At 45.7% G+C, this 12,457-nt stretch overlaps 2 long non-coding RNA genes across 4 annotated transcripts in view; one reads left to right on the top strand and one right to left on the bottom strand.

Annotated features, from left to right (window-relative positions):
* Window positions 1-9,656, bottom strand: part of LOC112543768 (uncharacterized) — a 79,891-nt gene extending 70,235 nt beyond the window's left edge. For all 3 annotated transcript variants that reach the window (XR_003086995.2, XR_003086993.2, XR_012906979.1), the window contains exons 1-3: window positions 9,520-9,656; window positions 8,966-9,039; window positions 7,482-7,628 (exon numbers count right to left, since the gene is read on the bottom strand). This is a non-coding gene — a long non-coding RNA (uncharacterized LOC112543768). The remainder of the gene's footprint in view (window positions 1-7,481; window positions 7,629-8,965; window positions 9,040-9,519) is intronic.
* The window catches only part of LOC112543770 (uncharacterized), a 46,953-nt gene continuing 39,168 nt past the window's right edge, over window positions 4,673-12,457 (top strand). The window contains exons 1-2 of the long non-coding RNA XR_012906980.1: window positions 4,673-4,840; window positions 7,466-7,636. This is a non-coding gene — a long non-coding RNA (uncharacterized LOC112543770). The remainder of the gene's footprint in view (window positions 4,841-7,465; window positions 7,637-12,457) is intronic.

Raw genomic sequence — 12,457 nt, 5'->3', positions numbered from 1 at the left:
CTGTTATAGCTACCCAGGATTCAGTTAATAATGTTACTGCTGGAAGCATTACTTTCCACTTTGCAAGAGAGCCGTCCACAATTTACAAGGCTAGAATGATTAATAGTACCAAATCAGTCTCTATTGGCAGTAAAAGATTATATTGGCTGGAATGCACTTGTGGATTTATTTCTGAAAGCGAAATTTAGTAAGTTACAATAGAAAGTATTTGTAGCCATTACCACTGGTGTTGGATCTTAGAAATATCAAGTTCTATTCACAGAAGAATAACTACTGAGAAAATCCCAGTCAAATGAAGTATTCCCTCTGCTGAGACCCCACCGAAAGGTGGGCTATTTCATAGCAATGTACCCAGACAAAAATGACTAAGTAAACATGTTTTAAAAGCACTTAAGCACAAGCTCTCCATCTTCCACATGTTCAGAATGTCATAGGGACTCTAAGGAATTGTCTACATGGGAAAGCTTTTTTAGTAGAACATCCTTTTTTGGCATCAACTGTGTCCACTCACAAGAGTTCTTTATTTTATTCATTTAGTATATTTTCCTGCCTTAATTAATTCGCTCTGAAAGTGACATGATTCTGTCACAAGACCCTAAGAACATTAGCACGGACATACTGGGTCAGACCACAGGTCTACCTAGGCCAGTATCCTATCTTCCAACAATTACCAATGCCAGGTGCCCCAGAGAGAGTGAACAGAACAAGTAATCATCAAGTGATCCATCCCCTGTCGCCCATACCCAGTTTCTGACAAACAGGCTAGGGAAACTATTCATACCTATCCTGGCTAATAGCCAGTGATGGACCTAACCTCGCTGAATTTATATAGTTCTTTTTTGAATCCTGTTAAAGTCCGGATCTTCACAACATCCTCTGGCAAGAAGTTCCACAGGTTGACTGTTTGTTATGTGAAGAAATACTTCCTTTTGTTTGTTTTAAACCTGCTAGGGTATGTCTACACTACCCTCCTATTTCGAAATAGGAGGGTAATGTAGGCATACTTCAATTGCAAATGAAGCCCGGGATTTGAATTTCCCGGGCTTCATTTGCATAAGCGGGACGCCGCCATTTTTAAATCCCCGCTCGTTCGAACCCCGTGCCGCACGGCTACACGTGGCATGAACTAGGTAGTTCGAACTAGGCTTCCTAGTTCGAACTACCGTTACTCCTCGCGGCACGCGGTTCGAACGAGTGGGGATTTAAAAATGGCGGCGCCCCGCTTATGCAGATGAAGCCCGGGAAATTCAAATCTTGGGCTTCATTTGCAATTGCGGTATGCCTACATTACCCCGCTAGTTCGAAATAGGAGGGTAGTGTAGATATACCCCTACTTATTAATTTCAGTTGGTGACCCCTAGTTCTTGTATTGTAGACACAAGTAAATAACTTCCTTATTCACTTTCTCCACATTAGTCATGATTTTATAGATCTTTATCATATCCCCTCTTAGTCTCTTCTTTTCTAAGATGACTAGTGCCAGTCTTATTAATCTCTTCTCATATGACAGACATTCCATACTTGTAATAATTTTTGTTGCCCCTTTCTGAACTTTCAGTGACAACATACCTTTTTTGAGATGAGGTGACCATATCTGCACAAAGTATTCAAGATGTGGGTGTGCCATGGATTTATACAGAAGCAATAAAATATTCTGTCTTATTTTCTATCCCTTTTTAATGATTCCGAACATTCTGTTTGCTTTTTTGACTGCTGCTGCACACTGAGCGGATGTTTTCAAAGAACTATCCACGATGACTCCAAGATCTCGCTCTTGAATGGTAACAGCTAAATGAAATGATTTTATACATTTAGTTGGAATTATGTTTTCCAATGTGCATTACTTTGCATTTTATCAGCATTAAAATTCATGTGCCATTTTGTTGCCCAGTCACCTCATTTTATCCTGGAAGAGTTATGCCAGCATGAGGTCCATGTTGATGTATCTCCGTTTCAAATTAACTACCACTTCAGGCAGCCTTTCCATTACTATTCCACATTGCATTGCTTCACCCCTGTACCGGCCTGTCTATTTACTTGTGTGTTGTCTTCTGTTCCAGATGTCAGCTCATTGTTCAAATGCTGGCATACTGTCAGGTCTGTTTCTTTGCTTTTCCAGTTTGGCAAGTTCATATATTCTTCCCCGATCCATTCTAATAACTAGGACCCATGTTTCTATGTTAATTCATCCTGCGGTATTGGGTCTTCAGGCCCTTTGAGGAGAGGAAAGGTCCAGTCCCATCTTAACACAAGCCACCAGAACAAATGCAAGGGAACACTATCAGGACATCATCCAACCATGCCCAAAGTTAAGGCGCTCTGGAAGAATAAACAAGGCCTCCAATAATACTCCCAGGACAGTTGAATACACTAAGGAGCTGAATTAGGTATTTGCTAAGGAGCCCATCATGGACAGTTTGAAGGACACCCAGCTGGCCATGGAGCCCAGCAAGAAGGAGTTTTGCCATGCTCAACTCAAGCTGAAGACCCACACAGAGACAGAGAGGATGTAACCACCACTGTGCAGATCTGAACCTGGGACCTCAGTATAAGAGCCTCTACCGTTTGCGCTATAAAGCCAGCTGGTGTTTAGCTTTCACTGTAGAGCTCCCTTGTTCTTATCTCTCACTCTAAGTGGTATAAGCGCCACTACCTGGGGCAGTGAACCACACTAGGGCTATGTCTACACAGCAGAGCTATTTTGGGATACCTCAAGTATCCTGAAATAGCTATTCCACATCTTTAAATGCACCTGTTATTTTGAAATATATTTAATAACAGGCACACTTTTCCAGCATCTCTGTAACCCTCGTTCCACGAGGGTTAAGGGATTTGTCAAAATAGTGCTTTATTTCGAAATTTGGTGCTGTGTAGCCAGCGCCAAATTTTGAAATAAGCTATTTTGAAGTAAAAGTGCTATGTAGACACACCCTAGGTGTGTGGGTCCCAGTGACACCTGAGCTAAGGTAACAATGGAGGGAACATCAACCAGTAAGTATTCTGTGCTATGTCCCAAAAACTGTCTAGGTACTGCTTTCATAGGGGGATTTAAACACTTGGTCTTGGTTATCAGCTGGAGGCTAGGCACGGGTGCTGAAACTAAGTGGGCAGGAGAGCGGGGCTGCAGCACCCCCTGGCTTGAAGTGGTTTCCATTACTTACAGGCTTTACAGTTTGGTTCAATAGCTCTCAGTACCCCCTTTATATAACATTGTTCCAGCACCCGTGATGTGAGAGGATAGATAGAAATGCCTCTCTCTGCCTGTTCACTTTTTTCACCCTTTTCTCCCGAACTACCCTCCTCCAGTGTTCAAAATGGTGTTCTCAGAAGGGTTTATTTCCTGTAATGTGACATTTCACAACCCTGGACCAAATGTGATGCTCTCCTATCCCCATCCATGCTGCTTCATGTTCCAGCTCCTTCCTGGTTTACTGGGGGGAGGGTGCCCCCCCCCACACACACACACACTCAAGATGGCAATGGCAACAGCATGGGGGTTTAAAAAGCCCAATCATGTGTTATTGTTGCAGCAGATATAGAAGCAGCAAACAACAGAAGATCTGCTTTGGATCACAGTTTGATCAGTAACCTGAGCTTTTAGCTACCATTACATCTCTAAATGCATGCTGGACTCGGAGACAAATTACACAAATTGGCATACAGGGATATTTCAAAATGCATAAAGATTATATGGCTTTCGTGGCTGCACCAGTTACAGAATGCTCTAGCTCCTGTCAGTCAGCCCCTAACTATTGTTAACGACATTACAGCAGTTACTGAAAAAGTCTAATTATTTTGCAGTGCACTTTGCACTGCCTAGCAGGTGTTCAAAACAGAATTTTGAGGCTGCTCACAAGAGGTGTTGGTGTTTCCTTTCTTTTTCACCACCTACTATTCTGCACATCTTTCTGGCAACAAGGACCTTTTCATAATGGATCGGGTTAACACCCTCCAGTGTAAGGACAGCTTGCAAAGGGACACACGAATTAATAACCTGGCCTTTGTGCATATTAATGGCTCTTGGGATGCTCAGCAGTGCTTTCTTCAGGCTGCCTGGCAGCAATTTGCAAATGATGCTGGATCACAAAAACTGCATGAATTATGGGGTACTAAGAAATGGATTTAGGAGTGTGTTAATTTGACCCCATGACTCAGCGTTTCAATAGATTCCAGGAGGTACCCCACAGTCTGCTGTGAGAAAAACTTAGAATGCAGAGAGTCCAACAACAGGACTATGTCTCCGGGGATATCTGCTTAGACTGTGGCTCCCCAGGTAAATCTCTTAAACCAGCAAAAACAAAGCAGTGTGGATTCACTCTTTCAGGCAAAGTCACACACATATTGTTCTTGCAGAAAAACATACACTGAAGAACTACATCCTTCTCTAAAATAAAGACCTTCTTTTCAGAACCGTACCAACCACCAAATGAGTGGTGTGTGCTACATTTGTGTGCCAAGCCTTTCTAAATCTAAGACTTTCTGTAAATAATGGCCTATTTTTTTCCCTGTCCATTCTTACAGTCACCGTGATAGTTGGGTTTATATTCTCTATTTGATTACGAACTCCTCCTTTAGGCTTGTTGGCATCGGTAGCTATAGCAACGCCTTTAGCCAGTGATGACCATAATGCCAGATCACACTTGCAATTATCAGAGGACAGCTAAAAGTGACCTTTTATCTAGAGATTTTTGTGGTGCTTGGATGATCTTGATTCAGCTTCTTTTCTCCTAAATGGTTTCCAAAGAATTAGTTTTTAATTCAGTATAATATAAATTAGAAAACCACTATTTATAATAATTGAATTTCTGACCCAACGAGCAGAATTGGAAATCACAGAAAGGTAGGATTAGAAGGGACTTTGATAGGTCATCTAGTCCAGTCCCTCCACTGAAGCAGGACTAAATATTATCTAGACCATTTCTGGCACGTGTTTGTCTGGCGTGCTCTGAAAAACCTACAATCTCAGCAATTCCACAACCACCCTACGTAATTTGTTCTAGTGCTTTAACTACCCTAATAGTTTGGAAGTTTTCCCCAATGTCTAAACTAAATCTTCTTTGCTGTTATTTAAGCCCAGTCCTTTTTGGGTTGTGCTCAGAGGTTAAGGAAAAGATTTTATAATCCTCTACTTTTATAACAACTTTTTATGTACTTGATTAATGCTCCGTCCCCTTAGTGTTCTCTTCTCCAGAAGAAACAACCCAATTTTTTCAATCATTCCTTATAGGTCATGTTTTAATCATGGTGTTCGCTCTCCTCTGGACTTTCTCCAAATTGTCCACATCTTTTTCTAATATGTAGTGCCCAGAACAGGACACAATACTCCTGTTGAGGGCTTATCAGTGCTGAGTGGCATGGAAGCATTACACCTCATGTCTTGCTTACAGCACTCCTGTTAATCTAAAGAGCCCTACATCTCTCATGCAAGTCCCTATACACAGCATTTTTTTTTCAAAAAGATATCTTTCCAGTTACAGCTTTCTATAGATAAGCAGGAGCTGTGTGGGAAAATTTCACACCCAAAGAGAAGCTGACAAAATTTGCATTTGACGAATTTTGCAGGGAGGTAAAAGAAAATGACACCCTTTACACGGTGTGGATTCGAAAAATAATTGCTGCAAGCTGAACAGGAATCAGATTCACTCGGTCATGATCTTAAACCAGGAACACACATTGCAGTTACCAGCAAAAGAGCAGAGCGCAGAGACCCAGGTTACCACTTGCGTGTGAGATTCTTACACCGAGGCTGTGTCTAGACTGCCAAGTTTTTCCAGAAAATCATCTGCTTTTCCGGAAAAACTTGCCAGCTGTCTACACTGGCCGCTTCAATTTCCGGAAAAGCACTGACGATCTCATGTAAAATCATCAGTGCTTTTCTGGAAAAACTATGCTGCTCCCGTTTGGGCAAAAGTCTTTTTCCGAAAGACTTTTGTGCAAAAGGGCCAGTGTAGACAGCATGGTTCTGTTTTCCGCAAAAAAGCCCCAAAAGCGAAAAAGGCGATCGGGGCTTTTTTGCGGAAAAGCGCGTCTAGATTGGCCATGGACGCTTTTCCACAAAAAGTGCTTTTGCGGAAAAGCATCCTGCCAATCTAGACGCTCTTTTCCGAAAATGCTTTTAACGGAAAACTTTTCCGTTAAAAGCATTTTTGGAAATTCGTGCCAGTGTAGACGTAGCACACCAGAAGAAATGTTGATGGGATGTAAGAAATCCAGCAGAAACGAGCCGATTGTCTGCGCTCCCTGGATTCTCTTTGTGGCAGAGTCTGTGCTAGGCCCTGTGGGTCCCGCTCTTCTCAGAGTCTTGCAGTGTCCCTAATTGCTGTCACAAAGGCAAGGGTGCCCTGCTACCAGAGCCTCTTTCATCATTGGTCAGTCCAGTGTCCTTCTTTCTCCAGTCCCTGCTGGCCCTTCCAACCAGAAAGGGGGTGGGGGGAACCTATTCCCCCCACTTGCTCCAGATTCTGGCTCAGGACCCTATAGGAGGGGGCAGCACCAAGCAGGCCGTGTAGCTTGGCCCTTGACCCTGAAGAGCAGCCCCTCCCTGGGCCACTTCCCCCACCCCTTCTGCAATCCCTCATTCCTGATATCACAGAGCAAACCTTCATATCAGCTCACTCAGGTGTGTTTTCTTGCTCTGGGCTGCTCCTTTCTCCTTGTGTTCTCTTCTAGTCCATCCCTTTTCTCCTTCCCCCTTAGCCTTGCCTGGGGAGTATTTTTATAGTGCGTGCATCCACCTTAAGTGGCTGCACGTGTTCTAATTTGCCTTCCCTTCAGGCTTCAGGTGTGGCTGGCTGGGCCAGAATCTTTAACAGCCTACTCAGGGAACATACCCAGTGGCCCACATATCTGCCTTCCATGAGGCCTTGGTAGCTCCCTGCCACATCTTGTATATACAAAAAGGGCTTGATTTTTTCCATTGGCCTGCAACTTGTGTAAGTCATTTACGCCTGTGCAAAGTGAGTGTCACTTAGGTAACAAATTGCAAGTGGGTAGTGATTGTGTAAAATGAATGAGAAAGTCTTTTAACTGGCAAAGGAAAACTTCCCCCCAGAGAAATATTGTGGATAGTGACCGTAGACAGGACCTAGCTCAGGGGACACCACCAGGGGTAGGATGAGCGCGCCAGTAACCAGAAGAGGCAAGGTTGCAGCACATAACTGTGGAAATTTCTGAGTAGAACAGTTACATATACGCAGTGTGGGATGGGCTGCTAGAATTTTAGCTAAGTTGCACCTTGGGGCACAGCAACCCCCTTCCCCCCAAAACAGGAAGGCACAAAGGTGACTAAAATGACTCTGTGTGCTGCATCCCCTAAGTGGGCGGCACATCTCCACATTCGGTGCTGTTGTTTATGTACTGCCACAATGCAGATAACAAAGGGAGAGAAGAATCAAGCCCAAGATCTCTAGCAATGTGCTGTAGGAAAATGCAGTCTCCAGCCCACATTTAACTTCTCATTTAACAGTCAGCAGCACTCCTACCTTCACAATGGAGGACCTTGAAACAGGCAGCAGCCATCGCAGGTGTCAGAGGAGACCAGATCACCGCAGAATGAGACATCTGTAACGTTCATCTCGTGGAACTGAATGGTCCGTTGCAATCGTTTTCTTTTTCGAGCAAATTTCTTTCTTTCATGGTGAGCAAAGAAAAGGTGATTGACTTGGTAGGGGACGGTGTTGCCTAGGGGAATGGTACATGCCGAAGTGGAAGAAGGGGTTTGTGATGGGCAGCCCCGCCCCGCACTCAAACCCAGGGAAACCACCTGGTGCCGGGGGCGGAGAGGGCCCCACCCACACAGCCCTACTGGGCATGCTCCAAGGGGAGCCCAGGTACAAAAGGCTGCTGGCCTGCTCAGAAGAGACAGACTGCGGCCCAAGCTGGAGCTAGCGCCAGAGAGGGAGTCGCCAAGAGGGCTGAACGCCGGAGCTGCCGACCGACCCCACGTGACCCGAGCGCCGGACCGGACCCTGCCAACCCCGACGTGGCCAGGGAAGTACCAGTACAGCCACCCGCCTGACGCCGACAGGTGGGACCGCGCCGCGCCGGGGCAGGGAGTGACCCAGGGCAGGGAGCTGTAGAAGCCCCTGAGGGTTCGGCGCGTTGCGGGGGGGAGCCACCCGCCACTACTAGGGCCCTGGGTCGGGGCCCGGTGGAGGGGGGGGCCCGGGCCCCCCTTCCCCTGCTGCCCGAGACCCCGGCGAGTGGGGGGCTGGGATAACGAACTTTGGACTAGGCCTCTGGGCCTGCAAATTATGGACTAAGCTGGGAGGCCGTATTTCCCCTAGTACCGGGGCAGTGAATTTTGGACTAGGCTGGGAGGCCGTATTTCCCCTAGTACCGGGGCAGTGAATTTTGGACTAGGCTGGGAGGCCATATTTTCCCCTAGTACCAGGGCAGTGAACTTTGGACTAGGCTGGGAGGCCGTATTTCCCCTATTGCCGGGGCAGTGAACTTTGGACTAGGCCAGGAGGCCGTATTTCCCCTGTCGCAGGGGCAGTGAACTTTGGGGGCTAGGCCATGAGGCTGTATTTCCCCTAAAAAGGGGCACCACACTTTAGGCTGAGGCCTAAGCTGGTTGGATGATGCCCTGGAGGAGGGTGGCAACCCCCGTCAAGGGGGGGGGGGGCGCCGACAGGGTTTAAGAAAAGGGTGCAGGTTTTTTAAAGCACAAAAGTGCTGCCATGCTAATACTGCAGTGACAGATGGTGTCACTGCTGATGGTTACACGCCGATGCTGAAACAGATGATGCTGACACAGCAGATGCTACCAGGTGATCGTGAAAGAACTGATGGTGAAACAGTGAAGGCGAAATGGCAGCGCTGAGGTAGCTGATGGTGAAATTAGGGCCTCTCAGAGATGGCATTTCTGGAAATGGCAATAACCATCGCAGCCCGCAAACTGCGGTAGCCCTTGTGGATCTACCTCTTGACTATTCACAGGGGGATAGAAAACAAAGTGTCTTACTCATTTCTTTAAAGAAAAACAGGTCTTTTGGAATAATCTGTCTTCCTGCCTTGCGCTGTCCATTCAGCACCTGTCTATAAAAGATGAGGGACAAATGTATCAGGTGCCTGTTACTCTTTTTAGATTTGGAGCTAATCTGATGGGAGGCTGGCAGCTGATGGTTCACAATGAAATATTAACTAAATCACCCAACATGCACTTTCTCGTCGCCAATCCAGTAGCGTGGGATTATTTGAAAACCAGATGGGTCTAAGATACAAAGGTCACATCCAGATCAGCATTTCCCCCAAAAAGGAGGCAGTTCAGACATAGGGATTTGGTTTGGCATTGCCTCTAATTACACATTTCATTTGAAGGCCCTGGATTAAACCAAGGAACTGCCTGGGAATAGAAGAAGGTCCAAATTCCCTAATAAAGAGTGTAACTAGGTTAAGGGTTTGGAGAAACATTGTAAATAATTATCAGGGATTCAAAACCCATCCCTGAGTGAAGAGAGGTTTGTCAGCATGAATGTTGTTTCAGATTGAGTCTGATCTTAAAAGGTGCTGAACAACCTCAAATCCCACTGATGTCAGGAGCAGTTGAGGTCTCGCCATACCACAGAGGGCTGGCCCCGGTTCCCGTCCATCATACTGAACAGTTGAGCTTGGACTTGCTTTTTGTGCAACGTGTTGTAGTTTCTTTGCATTTAAACCTCCAGGCAAGTCCTCATGTGAGGCATTCATGGCATCACATTCATTGCCATGGCAACAGATGGGACCTCACAGATGCAGGTGTAGGACAACACCGCGTGAGCCAACAGCAGGACCGTTGAGGCCCACTGATGGAGGTCAGAGGGGACAACTGCTCTGGAGCCCAACAATTCAAAGGGCCCAGGGTCCCTGGTAACTGCTTCTGAGGCAGTAGCAGCAGTCAGAGCTCCAGGCCCTTTAAATCACCACTGGAGTGCCACACAGCATGCTCCGGGCATCTCTAATGTCTGGCTTGGGGACGGGGGGTGGGAGGGTGCTGTGGTCTCTGGGCAGCACTAATGGCTGGCTGCCCTCAGCCCTTCCCCTTCCGCCAGAGGCTCCACCCCTCCTGGGAGCACAAAGATGCTCCCTGCCTTGCCCTGGGGTCTGCTGTTGAGGAAGGTGGGTCATAACTTGCTCCCAGTTACATCCAGACTCACTGGTGGCAAAATCCAGCCAGACGCTGGGATCTAAATACCTGCCATTATAGCTTGGAGCAGAGATGAACCCCTGTCGATTGCTTTGTGTCACTCTTCTTTGGGAAGCTCATGCCAATGAGAAAGCCCTTGCTTAAATTCTTTCTGAAATCATTTCTTATCAGTACTTCTCATTGCAGTGTTTTGAGAGGAGGTTCGACACTGATTCCTGAGGGAGACAGTTGGCAGGGGAGAGGGTGAAATTTTAGTGATAGTCACAGGGTGTTGGCATGTTCACGAAGGGATCCCACAGAGCCCGGACTAAAGACACCTTTCTATCCATGGTGCTTAACAGCTACCACAGGGTTTTCATTAACAGGTTAGTTGGATACAGCATTATTTCCACCTTGGGAGGCACTATTACTGCACAGCACAGCTTCCTTTCCCTCTTGTCGCATTCATGAAAAGATGAGCCAAGCTGATTTGACTAGAGCTACTGCTGAATAAGAAAATCTTCAAGGCACCTAGTGAATGGCAGATGCTGTTTTACCCACTATGTGCCACAATCCCGAATAGCAGTGTTCCCAGTAGTGCTTGGGCAGCTGCACAGGAGATAGCAGAGTGCCCACCACCTCCCATAGCTAGCAGCATGTGTTTCTCTTGGTGGTGTACATCTGCACATGAGTTGGTGCACATAACAAAATTTATTCTGCACATGGAAGAACAATTAGCGGGAACACTGCCGGACAAAATTATATGTTGCACCCCAGTCCCATCATCAAGGCATTTGTAGAAAGTATTTATGGTGTCTCATTGTGCATTTAGACTACCGTGGTAACAATTTTCCCAGAGATGATCTAACAATACTCTGATACTGAGAAATTCCAACTCATACATAAGTAATTGGATCTACAATTGCCCATCCTTTTTGAAAGCCCCAAGTCACAAAGGGTATGTCTACACTACCCTCCTAGTTCGAACTAGGAGGGTAATGTAGGCATACCGCACTTGCAAATGAAACCCGGGATTTGAATTTCCCAGGCTTCATTTGCATAAGCGGGGAGCCGACATTTTTAAATCCCCGCTGGTTCGAACCCCGTGCAGCGCGGCTACACGGGGCTCGAACTAGGTAGTTCGGACTAGGGTTCCTATTCCGAACTACCGTTACTCCTCGTGAAACGAGGTGTACCGGTAGTTCGGAATAGGCACCCTAGTCCGAACTACCTAGTTCGAGCCCCGTGTAGCCACGCTGCACGGGGTTCGAACCAGCGGGGATTTTAAAATGGCGGCGTCCCGCTTATGCAAATGAAGCCCGGGAAATTCAAATCCCGGGCTTCATTTGCAAGTGCGGTATGCATACATTACCCTCCTAGTTCGAACTAGGAGGGTAGTGTAGACATACCATAGAGAATTAGACTTCAGAGCCTCAGCTGGTGTAAATCAGCATAGTTCCATTAACTTCTCTGGATCTCATTGAATTTTACATCAGCTGAGGAGCTGGCTCAGAAGCAGGAATGAAAACCAGGATTCCTAGTCACTAAGCATGAACCCAATTTTGATCTTGAATCAAAAGTAACAAAAATCAATAGTGTGAGATCAGAATTAGTCCTACTAGCTCCATTTTTCTAAGCCTATATGTACCAAATGTAATACATTTCATAGGTCATCATAGATAAGCAAAGAATTCTGGGATAATTGAGGGCACTCAAAGTTTGCATTCATTACCAGCTTCACCTATTTCTATATTCACATTGCTTAGATGACTTTGCAAACTTGTTCCCATTCTAGTCAGTGTGCAGTGCCCCATTGCACTATATAGGGGGCATGTCTACACTGTGGTACTATTTCGAGATACCGGAGTTTTCCTGAAATGGTGTTTTCCGTGTCTTGGCAGCACACCTGGTATTTTGAAATGTAATCGAAATAACGGGCATGCTATTCTGACATCCCAGTAAACCTCGTTCCACAAGGATTAAAGGACTTGTCGGAATAGTGGTCTAATTTGAAATTGGGCTATTGAAATACCTTATTTCGAATTTGCGCCGTAGTGTAGACACTCCCTATGAGTACCCCACAACAAAATCTTCATGTACATATAAAAAAAGACAAATATCTTTGGGTCAAATCATCATCAAGTCTTCTATTATTCATTAAAATAACACTAATCATAAACCTCTTTTTGGTGTGCATGTGGACATAATATATAGTTCCAAAGGAATTATGGATTAAAGGGGAACACTTGGTTCTCTATGAACATGCTGTGTTCATTATGTTAGATTTAGTGTGAACTATTTCCGTTGGCGTTATTAAAAGGGAGTGATAGTAGAGGTTCTCATTTATTTGAA

This window comes from Pelodiscus sinensis, chromosome 13 (assembly GCF_049634645.1).
Source record: "Pelodiscus sinensis isolate JC-2024 chromosome 13, ASM4963464v1, whole genome shotgun sequence".
Lineage (NCBI taxonomy): Eukaryota > Metazoa > Chordata > Testudines > Trionychidae > Pelodiscus > Pelodiscus sinensis.
Note: the sequence above shows the minus strand (reverse complement) of the source record. Positions and strands in the feature narration are given on the sequence as shown.